We start from the raw sequence: 14,701 nt of genomic DNA, 5'->3' as shown, positions 1-14,701 counted from the left end.
ATCCTTGAATTTAAAGCATATTTAAATATATTCGAGGACTAAAAAAAAAAAAATATTGATGATTTTTTAACTATAGCAGCGGATTTCAAAATGGAGTTAAAGCCTACATGTTCAGATGAGGTGCTGAGTGATTTATTTGTATTACAAAACGAGTAATTGGCTAGCACAGAGTGTTAGTCTATATAAATGGTCATAGTTTAACTGATTTTCCAGCATGCGGACTATTGGTGATGGCCTTAAACATGTCTCGCTGACTATATGTTTGTCCTACTACGGTAATTCAGGAGAGGAGGGGTCATTGTGCAAAACAATGGGGCCCATTAGGATGGAAGGCGGACTTTAGTCCACCCGCCACCCAAGCGGTGCTGGGACCGTCCGCCAGTGGTGCAGCGGTCTCGCACCACCAATTGGATGCGACCACCACCCTGGCGGTCGCATTCCGCTGTAAGCAGCACCCGCCGCAATGCCAAAGAGGCATGTTGTGCATTGACATTAACAACGTGGCAGGCACTGCGCATTGCCTACCACCTTGTGCATGGCAATGTACCCCCCAAGTGCAGCCCCCCCACCACCCCAACCCCTGGGGGCCCACAACGGACCCCCAAAGCAATTCCCCACCAGCCTTTTCATGGCGGCAAAGTCCTGTGATACCCAACACCATAATATGATGTCAGTGCCTTCTAGGCACCGCCACCATATTATGCCCCAGATCCGCCGGGCTGGCAATCGTAACAATTGCTGACCAGCGGAAAAGCGTCGGACGGACTTTCCGTCTGCCGCAATACCCGGCCATAATAATATGGCGGGGGTAAATCTAGTTGGGATAGTTATCCGCCTGCCATCCTAAAGACCCCCAAAGTACTTTCTTTTAAAAAAAATATATAATCTTTATTGGCATATCAACATATAATATTCATATAACACAGCATGTTAATGGCAGTGCGTAGTATCCCTCTCTCCCACCCCAGCCCAGCTTTGCTCTACCACCTCTGTACCCAACGTGGTTAGCGGAGTAATAATATGGTGGTTGAGAATATTCTAAGATTCAAGCACACACCTTCTCGGAGAGGAACAGTTTCTTCTAGATACAATTTAGGTTCCTAGGCACCTGACATGTCAGCTTAGGCCAGTTATTATAGTATCCAATCATACCGCTCATTATACCATAACAGTATACGAAACCAAGTATCAACAATCTAGGGTGGTCTAGTATCTGGGGGATCAAGTAAGTCAGCCAGCATGGCAGCCCAAGTCTGTAAATCATCTGCCAACTTTGTATCCTTCCAAAGTATTTTATTGTTTAAAGAAGAATCTATATTCCGTAGAGTATTACCTTTATCTGTTGAATATTCCAGAAGATTTATAACTAGGTTAGATCAGGAGCACAAGTACTTTTTTATTAGATTATCAATAAATCAGCAGAACACATACAATTTAAGATTAAATTAAAATAAATTTGGGTTTTTCACTGATTTGTCATCTTCATTTAAAGAATCGCAATTGTTTGCAACGAATCTAATAGTATTGGACAACACAGCAATAGCGCCAATAAGAAAATTGAGTTTTTTAATAAAATATTGTAAAAAACATTTTTCAAATATTAATATTGATCAAATGAAAAGCTTAGTATTTGGTAAAATTGAATCAAAGTTGAAAAGATGAAGTATAAGGGGTTAACTCGTGTGAATACCTGGACGCATTTTTTATAGGACACCTAAGTTTGAGAGATCATCATTATGTATTGAAGATCATGGCTTGAATGACAGCTCAGGCCTTAGTAAAATGGAATTATCAGTATAGGGGGTATTCTTTGGGTCATTTGCTCAAAGCATGTTTAAGTTCAATTCTGCCAATGGCATTATATGGTTCTGAGATACTGTTTCTTAATCCAAATGTTAATTGGGGACAAATAGAGAATGCCTCTTTAAAATGGATATTAAGCTGACCAACAGGCTCCATGCTTCAGCTAATACAATGTGAATTCACTCTTGCAGCATGGATTGAAGAGGGAGGCAACTCTATGCAAAGCTTTATGGATATACATTTGGTAAACAAGGAGCAGTATAAAAACGGTCATTGTTACTGGAGAGAAACCCAAACTAGATAGAGATATTGGGCTAAATTATGATAAAAAAAGTTAATATATCTAAGAATATTCCTATCCTTCTAGGTAATAAAACAAAATGGGAACCCTTCCTAGCAAAAGTAAGCTTGAACAAATCAGCACTTAATATCTCATTGGAAAAATATTTATTATATTTAGCATCACAATCTTCTATTGCTTTAACTGTAAAATCCCTGGAGAAAGGAAAACCAAATCCATATATTTATGAGATAGCAGATCCCAAGTTATGTTCAAAGTATTTTGTTCGGAAGTAATCCAATCGATGGTATTACAGCATTAAAGGTTACGTTTCTGTGCAAGGGAATCTTTACTCCCCTGCCTATGTAATACCAAATGCACTATAGTGCACAATATAATTGATTGTCTGTTATTTTTTTAAATGTGTAAACGATTTTTAAAACCCATTTTTAAAAATATTAATCTTTATTGCAACAATTCCCATTAGATCTTAAAACTAATATGTGTTTTAAGATGCAACAGTAGGTATCACTTGTTTGTTAAGGTCAGTTAAGTCATAGTCAAAGTAGAATAGTATTGTATAATGAATTATTTTTATGGATTATCAATGATCATTTGTGTTTTAGTGTTATATGGGCTATTGTCTAAATAAACTTGATTTGATACCAGTAATGAAAAAAGTTCCACACACAGTTACCAAGGTATGGCAAAAAACATGACAATGTGTGTGAAACAAGCACATTGATTTCAGGGCAATTGTTGAACATGCCCCTGAACTAGAATTTTTCATTTTGTTTTTGCAGCAGAGAGAGAGAGAGCATTCAAAACTGGTAAAAGAGTAATGCATATTCTCCCCTGTGTGCCTCTACTGTGGCATGAAGGGAGGGAACTTCCTCCACACGGTATGGAGCTTACCACACTGTAGTCCTATTGGCACAGTGTGACCTCTTGCCTGGCCCGGGTGTTGTTGTGGAAGATCCCTCTTGATCCCAAACCATCTTGAGTCCCCGCCTTCGATGGGTGGGTGGAAGGCGGCTATGGACTGGTGCATGGGGATGGAAATCACAGTTTTTCAAGCAAGAGGCTGTCCCCATAAGCATGGCATGATCTAGAAGCGGTGAACAGACTATTACGGTATTGTGTTACCTCCTTTACAGCCGGCTGAAGCCCTCATCGAGATGGAGGTACAATTGTATGGTTCTGAGACATAGTGGAGGCCCCTCATTTGCAAGACACATGCCATTGACATTAATAATGGACAGGGTCCAGGAGGTGTGGTGTTCTGTCTATCATTATGTTTAGCAATGAACCACTGTTTATGATGAAAGGTATTGAACAAGCAATTATTTACAATGTAATTTTTCGGACAATGTTTGTATGACTTTGGTGCTTTGCATGTCGACTTTTCTTTGACTGGTGTTTTTCCTCACATGCAGCCAGTCTGACATATGGGAGCTCTAGGTCTGTTCAAATACAACTCGCAATCTCATTATGAGTTGCTAGTGGGGAGTACTTCTGGTAACATAGTGTAAAGACCCGGGAGGGTGTACTCCTCCCTTTAGTTCCTCTCAGCCCCCCTGTAAGTTTGGAACCCCTTCCTACTTACGTTTGTGCTTAACGTGATTAGCAGCGCATAGCTGTGGGGCATAGTTCAATTGTACCAAAAGGTACATAGAGAACATATTGGTGAGGTTCAAAGGAAATTTCTTAGATAACCTTACCATAGAAAAAGCCTATAAAATAGTTTTTTCCCCCAAATAAAAAGAAATATTCATTATTGTAAGACGCCCGTTGGATGTCCCTTTGAAAAGCACTATACACTTGTAATCGCCCATACAAAGAGATATATACACCTATATCAAAATATTTATTTTTCTATCTAACTTTTACGTTCATTCAAAAGGAACATGAACTCATTAGGATCTCTCACTGCATGTGAATCTTCAGGATTAGGATACACAGATGAAATGGCATCAGCCATTCTGGCTGGACCATCCTTATTAGCAGATACTAATATAAATCAGAGTTTAAACCAAGCACAGAACTGGGATGAATTGAAAGAACTAAAACGATCACAGATGAGAATTCTCCTTCACGGGTCAATTCTGACGGAATACCTGCGGGGTAATGCGGCACCCAGGGGACTTATAGTAACTAATGCCCCAAGAATCTTCCTTGATGACCAACAATTCAAAAAAGAGTGGTCACTAACCGCGTGGCGGTGCACCCGCAATTGGTTGATACTAATTATTAACACCGCCAAATGACTATCAGAAGCAATTCTTGTAAAAATTAAAACAAGCGAAGATGCTTTGATGACAGAAATTAAGATTACCCTGTATAAAAAGAAACTAGAAGAGGTAAATAAAGAAATCAGTGAACATAAGGATTTCTTAATGCAAAGCAAGGTGAACAGGTTACAAAAAGATCTGAAGAAATTTTCCCATGAAAAGTCTATCCGTATTTGAAAGAGGATTACAAAAGTCAAGACAACTCGGATTCAGGTTCCTCATATCAGGGGGAGTCCAGCAACCCAGAGACTGATCAAGAAGGCTGGTCCAGTGATGACTCAAATAGAAGTTGGAGAGGTAGAGCAAGAAGACCAAGAAGGGGAAGATGCAACCAAGGCTTCCAACCCCCACAGATGTACCCACGGCCAGGAACCTATGGCCCAATGCCTTATCAAGGACCACCACCATTCCAGGGGCCACAACACTTTCAGATGGGACCCTACTTCCAGCCGAATTTTAACCAGAACCGTTTTTTAGGTCAAGGTGGAAGAAGAGGGAAACGTGGCAGACGGAACAACGGAGGAAAACAGGTACAATGGGAAGACAGCAGCTCGACAATGAACACACGGAGCATGACGAAAGGACCAACAGCAGGGACAAGCACATCCCGGGATTAATAGTGAACCTCACCGACATTACCTTAACAACAGAAGAGAGGGAGGTTTTGAATAAAGGCCTGGGATTTGTACCTACTACAAATTTGGACAAATTCAAGATAAGATGCGAGTTGAGCGAATTCTTTTGAAAGATAAGATTAAAAACGTTCTTCGCGGGAACTGATCCACCGATTGAGGATCACAAGTACACATCTTTACGAGTGAAGTCCAGTTTCTTCCCTCCGTCCACGATGATGCCCCCAGAAGTAATAGCCTTCGAGAATGCAGTGTCAAATGAGATCGAGAATTTACCCATTGGGGGAGAAGTTTTCGATAATATGAGCAAGAAAGAACGTGTGGCTCTTAAAGAACTTAGTACGAGACCTGATATGGTTATCAAACCAGCAGACAAGGGTGGAGCAACGGTGATACAGAGCACTACAGCTTATAGATCAGCCTGTATCAATCTGCTATCGGATATCAAATTCTACAAACCCATTCACAGAGACCCTACAGCTCGACTTAAAAAAACCATAAACACTTTAACAACAGAGGCACTGGAACAAAAATGGATAAATAAGAAGGAACATGAGTTCTTGAACTGTAGAGATCCAAGAACACCAATATTTTACACAATACCCAAAATCCATAAAGGAACAGTACCACCACCAGGAAGACCCATCGTGTCCGGGATTGGTTCCCTTTTGGAACCACTGTCTAAATACACAGATTGGTTTCTCCGCCCTCTGATTACTCAAATCAAGTCCTACATACAAGACACTAAACATCTGCTTAACGTCCTCCAGGATGTTACATATAATCCAGAACACAATATCTTTGTGTGTCTGGATGTGGAAGCACTATACACTAGCATCCTGCAGGACGAGAGCATCAGAGTGATTGAAACACTTCTACATCAAACAGAATGGACCTGGGACGCACCAATCAGTTGGATTGTCACACTCATGGGTCTGGCATTGAAAGAGAACTTTTTCAGATTCGAGGACCAACTGTACCTGCAAACACACGGTACATCTATGGGGAGTACATTTGCTCCCAGTATAGCATGTGTTTACGTAGGACATCTAGAGGAGGAACACGTGTGGGCCATGAACCCTTATACCAATAACATCAAAGGGTGGTGGCGGTACATAGCTGATATCCTGGTGATCTGGGAAGGTGACACAGGCACGCTGACCAACTTCTACACATGGGTCAACCAACTTAACCCACACTTGAAGTTCACCATGACATCTAACCAGGAACAGATATCATTCTTGGATGTAAAATTGAGCGCAAGAAATGGGTGGATTACCAGTTCTTTGTTTTCCAAGCCAACTGATAAAAACAGTTTACTTCACTTCAACAGCGCACATCCCCGGGCACTTAGGGAGAATCTCCCGGTAGGCCAATTTTTACGTGTTCGCAGGAACTGCGCTGACCTGGGACAATACAAGATAGAAGCAGAAAATCTGGCCAGAAAGTTACATGAAAGATCGTACCCAAAAAAGATTATTGAAACAGCTAAAAAATGATCTCGTAACACACCCAGAGAGGCCCTACTCGAAACACATCAAAAAGAAGAACCGGACGCTCTCATATGTGTTACCACTTTTAATGCATCATCAAATGCGATTAAGAAAATCATCAATAAAAAGTGGACAGTTCTTACTTCTAATCAACTCAAATTTGAGAAACCAATGTTCTCTTTTAAACGGAACAGAAGTCTGAGAGATTCCCTCATTCACTCTGATTTCAGGAAACCAAAAACACAATCAAGAAATCAAATAACACTATGGAATTTACCAGTGGTCACCGGACATTACCCATGCTGGTCTTGCGTGGTGTGTCCATTTACAGAACAGACTAAGGAAATAGATCTTGGTATGCGATACGCGTGGGAACAGCGATCACATACAAATTGCAATACAGAGAAGGTCATTTACCTCATCAAATGTCCCTGTCAACTTATGTACGTAGGAATGACAGGAAGGAAAGTCAAAGTGCGTATATGTGAGCATAGAAGCATGATTAGAAGGGCTATTGCATCCACAAAATTGACAGCACACTACATTGAGTACAAACACACAGATTCAGACTTGTGGTGGACAATCATTGAGAAAGTGAGTGGGGAGGGCGATATGTCCAGAATCCTACTAGAACGCGAACAACGATGGGTGTATAGACTCAAAACCCACATTGTAGGATTAAACGATTCAATACCATGGAACCAACTCAATAAGAGATAATTCTCGTGAGGGTTAATAGACTGGAATATAAACAAATATCCCGACCCCGTAATTATTGTCCCAGGTATATGGTCGTGCCTGACCTACAAACAACTAAGACTAGCAAGTTTTCTGAAGGATTTATCCCATAAGTAATGTCTTTAAGTACTGTCTTAAAATAGCTACTAGCTACTGACCTATAAACAACTAAGACTAGCAAGTTTTCCGAAGGATATATCCCATAAGTAATGTCTTTAAGTATTGTCTTAAAATAGCTACTAGTTTTCAAAATACTCAGTGGCGGAGTACATATCAGAGACTACGCATACTTGACATCCAGACCGACTGCCGGTTATAGGACAATACTGACAGCCTGTTGTTACACACGACATCTTCACACTGCTATACCGTGCTTAGAACAAACCCCTCCTGTCTTTGCTGGTATCGCATTGATCATTACAGACAGATCGGCGATATTCTTAGCCCGTAATATGTATTAGGATCAGATAAGTGTCTGTTCTTCGTATTGATAAAGCTTAGTTTTTTCAAATAAAAACTTAAAAAGCGGAGTTAGACGCGCATTCAGATTAATACTACAACTCCCATGATTCCTATCGTCCTTCGTTCATGCCGGATACGGGATGCGGAAGTAGGCGGGCTAACATCCAATTGCAAACGGTGTACTTATAACGTCACAAGGAGATGAAGCAGTACCCCAAGCAGTGGAACCACCTCCGAACAGGTTGATACGAGGGGCAGGACCCTTGATGGTGTGAGTAATGCTGAAAATTGACTACAGCCATAAGGTATGAGGGAGAAGCTGGTCCCTTTTTGGGATCCTGCATCAAGCATAACTCTTACGGACATTGTTCTGTGTTTATGTCTTCGTGTGTTTGTCTCTCTATATGTGTTTTTTACTTTATTGGGCCCCCTCCATTACTATGGAACAACAACTCGGGATACTCGAATCTCGTGTGGGTGATGAAAAAAAACGCTTACGAACATGAAGTGTCTGACTACAGGGCTACCCCACAAATGGTGGTTTTCCACTTGGAGTCGATACCCCTCCCAAAACGGGGTAAGAATGAGTGTGTGAAATATGTAGATGTATGCATGAGCGTGAAAGGTGAGCATGCAATTACGCGATCATGTTATATGTAAATAAACCACGGCGATTATTATTATTTTTATAGTGTTTTACCACGAGGGAATTACACGGGTGTTAGATCAATATGCGTAGACATACACCTAAGAGCAAAAGGTGATAGGATGCGGCGCAATGCCGCCACCAAGCCGGGCAACACACAGATAGGAGCGTGTGAGAAACTCAGAGTGCTTTTTCACCCGCCACCTCGATATGTCTGTTGGTTTCACCAATAATGAGTTGAGACGTACGCCTGTAGATATGAACATTCCTGGATCTCCATATATAAAAATGTGTGGTCTCTTTTTCTTTTTTTCTTTTTTTTTTTCTTTCTCTACGTAGATGGAGTGACATATAAGACTAATTAGTCTACGTGAATTGATAAGGAGCGTTAGTTGCCCTTATCCCCAGTAGTGCAGGGAAATCCTCTGCCCTACCCATACCAGGGGGCATTATATTCCGCCCTGAAGAAAGTCCAGCACCCTTCATGGGGCTAAATAGGACTGAAACATGTTGGCTATAGGGTCTTATAACCATAATATCCCCATTGACCCTTAAACTTTATTTTATTATTACCCCCGGCAGTTCCAAGAATAAAAGGGATACTGGGAACTGCTGTCGGTTTTTAATCTTTATTCCCCTGGCCAAAAACATCTTCTCAAGAACTCCCTGGAATATGGTCGAGCCCACCTCGACTTGTAGGCGTCGAGGTGTCCCAATGATGAAGCATGACACCACTAGGGTGTGTGAGGGAATATAAAACAAAAGGAGTTGCCTCCTTCCCCACTTAGTAGTGGTGTTCTGTCCTGACTTCATTTAGGGTCCTCAACATCTGGGAGCTTTAGGTCTGTTCAAATACAACTCGCAATCTCATTATGAGTTGCTAGTGGGGAGTACTTCTGGTAAAATAGAGGCCAGTCTGACATACTCATATTTCTGTGAGGTAAACCTTGACCTCTCACCAGTGATGGAGAATACCAAAAGTACAAAATGTTAAAGATGAACTGTCCATAACTCAGAAAGGAGTTAAACTGGGAAGGTCGAGAACCTTAATTACAGAGAGTGGCTAAAGAAGGACATCTTGGTATTATTGCCACCAAGAGAGTTCTCCAAAATCGAGTTTTATTTGCATATTTAGATGCAAGAGTTGAAAAGGAACTCAAGGCCTGTCATCTATGTAACTGCCTTTCTGCACACATTACTCAACATACTCTTACATACTCTTACTATGTCAGAAATCCCTAAGCATGCATTGGAGAGAATAGCCATTGGTTTCCTTGGTCCACTCGATAAGGGTCATCATCTGATGGTAATTGTGGAGTACTCAGGTTTTCCATTCATTGAGGATCCATTCATTAATGGCCCACTGATTATCAGTAAAGAATTCAAGGATTTCCTGGAGCATCTAAACATAAAGCATCAGAAAAGTACACCTTTGTATCCGCAGGCCAACTGACTTGTTGAGTGTTTTATTAGTATGCTAAAGAAAGCAGTACATTGTGCAACTCTTGACATGCTCAGTTTAAAAACAGTTTTTAATTCCACCCTACAAGCCTATCGTTCAAAACCTCACTCAACCACAGGCAAACGTCATGTGACTTTGATGTTCGGGAGGGCAATGACAACCAAGTTACCTCAATGGACCAAGAAAAGAGAAGGAAGTGCGAATACAACTCGGACTAAAGACTTGGTTAATAATAAAAAGATGAAAGGCTATACCGACAAGAAGCAACATGCAAAGAACATTGAGTTTAAGAAGGGCAATCTAGTGATCACCCGAAAAACGCAAAGGAGGAAATCTGATGCTCCATATTATGCTTCACCTTTCCACGTAGCGTCCACCAGGGAACATATTGTTACTGTCCAGTGTCCTGGAAAGTCTGTTACCAGAGACTTTTCTCTCTTTCCTCATTTGAATCATTAATCTTCTGATCAAGATGGTGAAAGATAGTCCTACATAACAGTACGACATCCCTGGGTCTAAACAAATTACTAGTATAAAATGTGATCAAAACTACAAGATAAATTGAGAAGAATTACTCAAAACAGAATCACAGATACCCCTAGAACTGTGGGCATATCCCTTTTTAGGACAAAATCCCTCACTCACCACGAGGTGGCATGCTTCATCATAGGGACTCTCCTCTCAAAGGAAAACCCTAGTTCCTTTGAGGGCTACAACCCTCTCACCAAGAGAGAGGAGCTCAGGGATGTTTTTATAACGAAAAGGATATTCTAAATCCTCATATGAAGAGCAAAGAATTCTAGGGGTGAGAGCGCAGCACAAAAAAACAGTGAAAAAAGTGCAAATAAAACTAGCTAGTGGGTGTCCAATTCTGAATTTATTCAAAGACACCAGCTGCCAGGATTAAAATCAGAGCACCAGCGGTATGGATTTATAACCGCTACAGTGAGGAAAATAATTGGTCAACATGTTTCAGCCATATCACCCACACGTGGGTCAGGCTTTCATCAGGACCTCAAAAAAGTGCTGCAGCGAAAATGTGAATCAGTGCAACAAAAAAGCATATATTTTTATCAGAATACAAACTCAATCCTCAGTACATCTGTTACAAAAAGGAAGAGTATACCCGCAAATGCTAGGTACTCAGTCCCACCTCAGCCTGGCAGCCGCTCAGGAAGGGGGCACCGCTCTCTCCGTCGGTACTCCGTATCTAGTTGAGCCGGCTTTCATCAGGACCTCAAGTGACGTTATAGTTAGGGTCAGATTCTACTCATACAAAACCAGAGAAAGTCAGCCGTTATAGTTAGCTGAGTTAACTATAACTCGCGCCCCCGTAAATGCACTGATTATGACCTCACATATTACATCACTCATGACAGGGTCAGTGAGTCACTGATGACATCAGTGATGGCATCATCCACAGCATCCCTGACGTACCCACTCATACCCCTATAGAATCCTTTATACACCCAATGCCACTCCCACACAACCATTCACAAACCCATTCATAAGGCCATACCAGCCATTCTGGAATAGATAGGGTTCAAGCTGTTTCCTATACTGCTTTAGGTATATCACATGTCTCTAGATTGTTCCAGGGTCTTAAAGCCATCGATTTGTGTTTTTACACAATATGTATTGTAAGCTAAAGTGACTTCAGCTGACCGCAGATATTGTTCCAGGGTCTTAAAGCCATCAATTTGTTTTTTTTAACACAATATGTATTGTAAGCTAAAGTGACTTCAACTGACTGCAGCTATCTAATGGGGCATTATCAACCACTGGACTAAACACAGTAGCCCAGTCTTGTTAAGATATGGAATGTACGCATATAAACTACGACCCTAAAATGTAATGATAGCCCCAACAGGGAGCCAGAGAGAGCGCCTAAATGATAATGCAATTTAGTCACACCCAATATGACCAGGTTGACATTTTGAACGTTTTCCAACCAATTATGCTTTTTTCCCGTTTCTTGAAGAAAGAAGCTCCCACAGTTGTCAATTTTGGTGTCAGGATCCCTGGGGCTGTCAAACCGTCACTTGTACCTGAAGCAGTAGGTCAGGGATTTGCGTAATTTCAAAAGACACTTGCAAATTACCCACTAGGGTAAACACACACAAGTATGAAAACTCTGGCAGGTAGTGAAACAAAAAGAAGGACGTTCCTTTGCTGCTGGGGCTAGGAAATGTTGGCACTTCTGAGTCATGAGGGCCCAGTACAGGGTCATGATTATCACTTATGGGGCAGAAGAGCCTACTGCAAGAGCACCAGACAGTATTCAACACTTGGCAAAAGCAGTTCATGGGATTGCTCTTCTTCTCGCCATTTTGCACCCAGTTGCTGCTCAAGCACTTTTATTATTTGTTTTCGTTTTTCTCTGTCTATCTTTAGGTAGGTCCCAGTAATATGGACTCTGTCTTTTCCTCTTGCTTTCTTTTTGTTTCTGCTGATCTCCAATCACTGGCAGCTGAAGTAAAGATTGGACTCTCCACACTCTCTTGTATGGCTCTCTAACTGCATCCTAGTGTCTGGGGTCTAGTTACTGCACACCTGGATCCCTCTAACTGTATGCTATGGTCAAGGGGTGGGTTAGAGGTGAACTTGTGTCTGTATGTAATGTGATTTATACTGCTATACAGAACCCCACATTTTTCCCCAGAAAAGTTGTTACTTTGAAGACTCCTGGACTGTAGAATGGTCACATCCCTCCGCAAGAACCATGGGCTGTATCTCTCTTCCTTCCCTTTGGCAGTGTAATACTTAGTTTGTCATTTACACAGGTTCCCTATATTGGGGAGAGAAAATTGAGTATGTCCAGTCCTTAGAAACCACTCGAGCGCTCAAGGATTCAGACATTGCGAACCAATGATAGCATTTGCAATCGAATTTTGCACACCTTTGATCAGAAATTGACGAGCTTCATCCTGCAGATGCATATAATGACTAGTGTTTGGTGAGGGTGCTCGCTTGTTTCTGAATGAATTTTGGTATTAAATAAAAATTCCCATGTCAATAATCACTTAATTGAAATATCGGAATGTCGACTCCGGCCACTGAGATATTGTTGTAGTCTGATTTCAGTTTATTTATTTGCCTAAAATATTTCATTGTTTATAACACAATACAATGCATGTTGATATAAGCTAATATGGTATACTTTGGGATGTTCAATGAGCAGAAGCAGAAAGCATTTCTTAGATCGAGCTGTACATCTAGCTGTACATCTAATCTCTGTGGGTTAAAACCGAGCAACCCTTTTCATTATTCATCACAGATCCAAATTTATTGATAGCATGGTATTGTAAGAAAATGCCTCTTTTTCCATGATTACTCCCATTTGTCTGGACTGATGCTGTAGGTTTTTATACTCTGCACACAGGGAACCTGCTAACCAGGCACCATTGCATGTGCTTTGAGCCCTAAAAACTTGTTGAATTGGGTAAAATCCCTGAATGGCACATTTAACTTACTTGTAAGTTTCTAGTATATGGTACCTCAAGGTTCCAGGGCTTGTAAGCTAAACATCACTAGTGGGCTGCAGCACTCTCTGTGCCACCACTGAAGTGACCATGCAAAGCATGACTCTAGGCCATCCATAGCAGCCTAGATGAGCAGTTTAAATACTGCCATTTCAACCTCTCAAAATCACCCTTGTGCCGGGCTTAAACCTTGCTTTTAAGTACAAGTGAATCACCCCTAAGTTAGACCATACCATCCCTAAGTCACGGTGCATAGTATTTAAAAACAGGACATATGTATTTAATGTCTTTCCGTGTCCTTACTGCAGACAAGGCCTCAAACCTGTTTTTGACTGTTGCAAGGCTGGCTTTTACAGAGAAAACCCTGGGTTAAACTTAAGTTAGGATTTTGTCTTACGACCAAAACTTAAGACAAACTTAAGACAAAATCCTAACTTTACTACTCCTAAATGCCTTGTGTGAATACTGAAAGTCGTAAAGTTGGGATTTTGTCTCAGATTACTTTTGTGAATCGGGCCCATAGATTTTAGTAATATGCAGACTCTACGCAGTACAAATATTTGTATAACTCTCCAATAAAAGCATGCACTCTACAGCACCCATACTCTACCCCTCAAAAAGAATAAATCTATTTCATCACTGAAGCCTTGAGCGAATCCATCAATTAAAGCCAATACAGGCTTCCAAGTATCTTTTACATTTGCATATTAACCAAGTGCGTACATTTTTCATTCCTTGCAGACAGCAGATACAGTTGCAAGAAGGATTGTTTCTTGTTTAGATGCCTTTTCCACCCTTGGCTTAATAGCATGGGATACTCCCTCCCTTTTCCTTCACTTGAGGCATCTCACTTGTTGGAATTAACCATCCAGGGGGCATATCAGCAAGGCTAGGCGATAGTAGTATTGCCGCTTATGCGGCCGTTTTCAGCCGAAAACGGCGATAATTTTATCGCCTAATCAGCAAGCTCACGCTAACGCGTGAAGTTAGCATAGGAATTCCTAACGCCTAGCTTTGCATCTCTAATCAGATGCAAAGTGGGCGTGCCTGACCTGACATGACAGGAGAAATGTCGCTAAGCGACATTTCTCCTATCATCAAGCCCCACGCTATGAAGCATAGCGGCAGGAAAAGTAGCGATAACCCCTGTTATCGCTACTTTCTTTACACCTGCTTCAGGACTGACTTAGCAATGATATCCTATGGAAGGTGGATATCATGGCTAAGTTTGTGGGGCCCTATCAACAAGCTAACGCCACATTGCGTGAGATTATCGCTGGGTTTCCAGTGATAATCTCACGTTAGGCAGTTAGCGTGAGGATTTTTATTGCTTTTGAGATAAGCGTTGCTGATAGCATGCTATCTCAGCGACAAAAATCCACGCTAGCCGGCGATAATTATCCTAGCGCTAA

The sequence above is a fragment of the Triturus cristatus genome, chromosome 2_2 (genome assembly GCF_964204655.1).
Source record: "Triturus cristatus chromosome 2_2, aTriCri1.1, whole genome shotgun sequence".
Taxonomy (NCBI): Eukaryota; Metazoa; Chordata; class Amphibia; order Caudata; family Salamandridae; genus Triturus; species Triturus cristatus.
The sequence above is the reverse complement of the archived record's forward strand: the minus strand, read 5'-3'. Positions refer to the sequence as shown.